Here is a 5,833-nt window from a genome sequence, read left to right as displayed (position 1 = left end):
TATACAGTGATGGAGATTATTTTGACATTGAACATGGACCTAATATATATATCTATATAATCTAATTAAAGAAATACACGTACGTGCAGAAAAATAATCATGCTCATTGTGATCTAGTCTTATCCAAATAAGTTATTTTTTGTTAGTAATGCTCCTCGATACAATTCTCTTGTATGGCGATTCGCAATTAATGTTGTCTCTGATTGGTCAAATTCAGACTCAAGTAGGGCCTGGCAATAAATCTAATTAATAGAATAAATTAAATTTAAATTGAATCGTTGAAAATTTGCTAAATCGTGAAATGTATTTTGTCTTCTGGATTATTAAAAGCTGTTGTTATGTTCTGTTACATCCAGATGTTATTGTGAGTTGTAATTTTGCACAAGTGGTGGCAGAATGCTGGATGGTTGGTTTAAAATACTTTTTATTTTATTTTTTGGCCAAATCGCTTAGCCTCAGACTAAAGTATACAATTAATCCAATATTCATTTGTTGCACGTCTTTGCAATACACATATTGCATGAGCCATTCGTGCGGCAAGATATTTTCCACATATTGTGCAGCCCTAGTATCTCCACCCTCCACTAATGTCTTGCTTCTGAAAACTGATTTCAACAACATTCAAAAAGAAATCTAGTCACCTGGTCAACTTTGGCGCAGTCTGATAGCTGTGTCTTCATCAGGTTGTGCGTCAGTGGAAACCTGGGGCAGATGAATAGAAAAATACCAATACAATTAAATTCTTACTAAGACTAGACTGCTATAATGTAATTTCATGTAATCATAAATGTGCGACCAGTAATTCTAGTATGTCACATGTATGACACAATATCCAAATGTCATAAGAAATCACGATATGATAATTAACATGATATTGTGAGGTTAGCGATACTCACGATAACTGTAAAAGTAAAATAAAAAAACAAGTCACAATATTGTAAAAAATGAAATAAAAATAAAAAATTATATTGAGAAAAGAATGTACTTTTGCTTTTGAGTTCTAATTAATCTTTTATGTTTTGTCAAACCTTGCACGATATCCCCCCAAAAAAACAAAAATTAAGTGTGACAACACACCATATAAACATACCATAGTGTTTTTCCATTGTAGCGAAATTCAAACATGAAAACCTTCCGGGCATCATGATACACTCTCAGCCTGTTTTCACGTTCCTGTTTGCTTAGAACTTCTCCTCGATATTCTGTAGGAAAGTCTCTCTTCTGAAAGGAGCAGGAACTGAACACTCCTCGACCTTACAAAGAAAAAAGGATACAACAGAAATATTTCATTATAACAATAATGAAAACTAGGCCCATACTAAAGAATATTTTACCAATACTCACCTTTGAATTAATTAATATATTTTATGGTGAAGCCATTCTTGTCTTTACCTAAGGATGAAAAGTATGCTACCTCTTCTTTGGGTTTAACTTTTGCCCTCTGTGGCCTCATGACTGACATGTCTCACTGAAGATAATGATCTAAAGCTATAGAAAAAAATGAGTTTCAATCAGTTTGATAGGTAACTTGGTGCAAATGTCTTGAAGTTGACTTTCAGTGTACCATAATAGCCTGTGCAGTGTGCAGTAAATGTGCCAACGAAAATAAAATACAGTGGATAGCACAGCTCTGCTAAATATTTGCATAAATTAAATGTAATGAACACTAACAGACTTTACTGAAATATTTCTATTGAAAGAACAAATTTAAGTAAACACAAATGCAGCAATTTACCAATACTTCATTTATACTGTACTGGTAATACTAAGCCATTGTATATTTTCACATCAAAAACCAGCCTGTTATTGCTTTCCTCTTAAAAATTGCAATTAGCATTCATCTTACTCAACAGACGGTTAGCTCTGCTATGCTAACCGTCGCTAACAGAAGCGTAGCAATTCTAAACTAGAAAAATTCCCGCGGAAATTTTGAATGGGCCTGCTAACTCGCGTGGAAACACGCAATAAAAATAACATTTAAACCATTGAAATCGCTCAAGAAATGTGCAAGTTAACCATAATCAAGATCAAATAAAGTATCTTACTGTCCCTTTAAGAAATATGCACATTCACGCACACACATTTGATTTTAACCAACATTTATATGAGCTGAACAGTTTAAAATTTAAACCATTGAAATCGGTCAAGAAAAGTGCAAGTTAACCATAATCAAGATCAAATAAAGTATCTTACTGTCCCTTTAAGAAATATGCACATTCACGCACACACATTTGATTTTAACCAACAATTCAATGAGCTGAACAGTTTAAAATTCAAACCATTGAAATCGCTCAAGAAATGTAAAAGTGAACCATAATCAAGATCAAATAAAGTATGTTACTGCCCCTTTAAGAAACATGCACATTCACGCACACACATTTGATTTTAAGTAACATTTCAATGAGCTGAACAGTTTAAAATTCAAACCATTGAAATCGGTCAAGAAATGTGGAATCTACCATAATTAACAGTATCTCACTGCCCCTTTACAAAACATGCACATTCACGCACACACATTTGATTTTAAGTTGTGAGGAGACGTCACGCACCAACACTCCATTGATTTGTATAGGATTACGCTCACCTCAAACAAAAGCCTCTCGCGACTTAACGGTTGAAGATGCAGATTCCAGAAATGGCTCGTTAGAACGGCAAGGGTTTGGGGAACGCGAGCATGTTCTCAGTTTTTTAATCGGATGAAAAATGACCAAATGAGAGCAGGTTGAAAACTTATGATTGATCGAAAATGAAGAGGGAAAAACGGCGAAAATTACATTGAAAAGAGATCAAAATTGTGCGACTTCTCCTCGCTTAAAGTGAAAATAAAGGTACTAAATGACACCGTAGCCAAATAAAACTTAGTTCTTCAGAAAGCAGAGGCTTGTGGCTACAAAATGTGCGAATTTGATGTCTAGTGAGCAAAGATTGTGGCCATGGTGACGAGTTGAAGTGAAACTTGAAATCTATTTTTTCTCTGTCTACACTCTGATTCTTAATTGGTCCGCTCTAGCTCATGCAATACACACACATGGGATAAAGGATATTTCACTAACTGTCTTTGAACCCGCACAGGGGGGAGAGCTTTCATTCCTTAAATTTTTTTTTGACACTGAGCTAAAGATGACAAAAATTCCAACAAAATGAGCTAATTTTTACATCGGTCGGTTAACGTATGCGCGCGCAGCGTGTCTTGGAAAAAGGTGCTTGATTTGATGTGATCATTTTCGGTTTCCCATTCATTCCTATGGGACTTTTATTGGCAGTTTTTTGGGAATAGCGTCGCCATGGTAACTGGGAATTCTTATAAAAATAATAGCGCAGCGAGTCAGATCGAGCCGCATCGTTTGATACCTCATTTGTCCCGGTGCGATCTACGGTTCGGGCCACATTTTTGCGGAAAAATCCGTGGAATAATAAAAAAGAAAAAAAAGAAACCCTTGTAGGATAGTAATATGTGCCTGCTTGCTCCGCTTAGCAGGCCCATAATAATTAGCTGCATCCATCATAATCAACAGATGGTTAGGTATGCTAACGTAAGCTTAGCTGCACTTACACTGGACTTGCATTATAAATCATTTTCGCGAAAGAGGGAGCAATGTACACAAGCGACCAACAACAACAACAACAGGGAAAATTCGAGCTTCAAACCTACCTCATTAGCACAGCTACACGCCATCACATCTCGTGAAGTAATTAGAGCCGGGGGCGGTTCTCTATCGGGGCTGCTAGATGACGTCACTTCCGTACTCAGGGCAATATAATAAATCACATTCAAATCAACAAATTGGTTCAGTCGTTGGATTATGAACTTTGTTGATAAGAGTGGCTATTGTTCTATGATTTACAGTGTCAATAAAAAAAAATAGATCACATTTAAAATGAACCCCAAAGGCTCATATATTAAATGAATTACCACAGACGAAAACAAAGGATATTATTGCTAGAATTATAGATCATTTTGTAATCGTAAAATGTGATTTCAGTTTCAGTTTTTTAAAAAGTTTTTTTTTTTTTCATTAACGAAAATGTTTTTTTGCTTTAGTAAATAAAATAACCTTGCTGCTGTCATACAGTTGCAGTCCGAGGATGTTTTAGTACTATACTTTAGTAATGGATGCATGTGTTTTTTGGCAAAATTGTGAGCGAGCCCAATTCCTTGGCTGAGAAGCAACCCTGCAAATGAATGGTCACATGATGCTTTACTGTTGGCATGAAGCAGGACTGATCCAGACTCCAGACAAGCATTTTTCCGGATGCCCCAAACAGTTGGAAAGGGGGTTAATCAGAGAAAATAACTTCAACTCTTTTTTTCTTATTTTGGTCTGTATTTATGGAATCCCCTTTTCACTGGTCACACCAGGCCATCCTCCAAAAGTCTTACTCCCTCACCATGGGTGTAGATGCACTCATACCTGCTTACTGCCATTCCTGAGCAAACTCTACACTGGTGGTGATGTCCTTATCCCGCAGCTGAATCAACTTTGGGAGATAGTCCTGGCATTTGCTGGATTTTCTTGGGTGTCCTGAAGCCTTCTTCACTTAAAGTTTGTAAGGTCACTAAAGGAAATTACTTTAATTTTCATGGCAAATAGGGACTTTGCAATTCATCTAATCACTATAACATTCTGGAGTACATGCAAATTGCCATCATAAAAAAACAATAATAATAAGTCAGCACTGCAGATTTTTAGAAAATCAATGTCATTCTCAAAACATTTGGCCACTGGCGTACAGAAAGATGTTATATTGTAAAGGCAGGGTGGGATGTTAAATGATGAATCAATGTACGGCACTGACAGTTTCTCTGTCTCTGCCTCCAGCTGTTCAAAGTGATGTGATAAACAGCTGTTAACCATTGTATATTTTCAAATAAACAACCACTGCAAGAATTAAATGCTGAAATATATAATTAAATGTCATAGTGTATTTCATTATTTAATTTATCTACTTAGGAATTGGTGGCTGCAAAAAAAAAAAAGGCTCTGCGTCTACAGACAAACATTCACAATACACAGCATTTTGAGAAAAAACTGAATTATGGAGACATGTGCGTAATTATGGGGACAGGTGACGGTCAGCCAATCAAATGCTGTGAAATATACACTGGTGTGAATAATTCATGAAGTGGTGCATTACGAGGACCTTCCTACAGGGGGCGTCATCAAATACATAAAAATACACAATTTGATGTAATTATGGTTTACAAGGACATTGGCTGAAACTTTGGATTTAAGCCTTCTACAGCCCTAGAAGCACTTCTGCATTGAATGAATTATGAGGACATGGGCTGTGTCCTCATAATTCAAAATGTCCTCGCAGTGCTGCGTGTATTCAGGTGACATGTCCTCATAATACACAAAGGCAAACACACACACACACCCACACACACAGATAGATGTGTGAGCTACTGTACTGTATATTATATATTAAAAAAGACTATATATGTATTTCATAATTTTTTTTATAAAATGATTAATAACTAAGTAACCACATAAATAAAACATTACCTGTATATTCAAAATTATTCTTAAATTTACAATTAATTAATTAATTCATCAATAAAATGTTATAAGAGTTTAGGAAAATGAATGGATGGATTTACCGTAACACAATAAAAACAATATTGCGAAAAGTAGTTTGTAAACTTGTTATACAGTTCAACGAATACACATTGAACATCTTTGCTCTGCTGCCTTCTAGTGCCGAGAACTAGTCACTATTTCATTGCTTAAAAAGCTTAACGTACAGGAGATACCATTTGTTCATGTGAAAGATTTCAAGCATTGTATTTTCCATCCACCAAAATATGATAAATGACAAGTACACAAGGTCA

At 35.6% G+C, this 5,833-nt stretch overlaps 1 long non-coding RNA gene across 1 annotated transcript; it reads right to left on the bottom strand.

The window, feature by feature from the left end:
• Positions 1-639: 639 nt before the first annotated feature.
• LOC147156186 (uncharacterized) lies at positions 640-1,899 on the bottom strand. Its single transcript, XR_015092155.1, has 3 exons — positions 1,345-1,899; positions 1,091-1,253; positions 640-702 (listed from the first exon to the last, which is right to left on the bottom strand). It is a non-coding gene; the product is annotated as an uncharacterized LOC147156186 (long non-coding RNA).
• Between the last annotated feature and the right edge of the window lie 3,934 nt (positions 1,900-5,833).

The sequence above is a fragment of the Leptonotus elevatus genome, chromosome 21 (genome assembly GCF_054856555.1).
Source record: "Leptonotus elevatus isolate MCC_2025b chromosome 21, RoL_Lele_1.0, whole genome shotgun sequence".
NCBI classification, from domain to species: Eukaryota; Metazoa; Chordata; class Actinopteri; order Syngnathiformes; family Syngnathidae; genus Leptonotus; species Leptonotus elevatus.
Note: the sequence above shows the minus strand (reverse complement) of the source record. Positions and strands in the feature narration are given on the sequence as shown.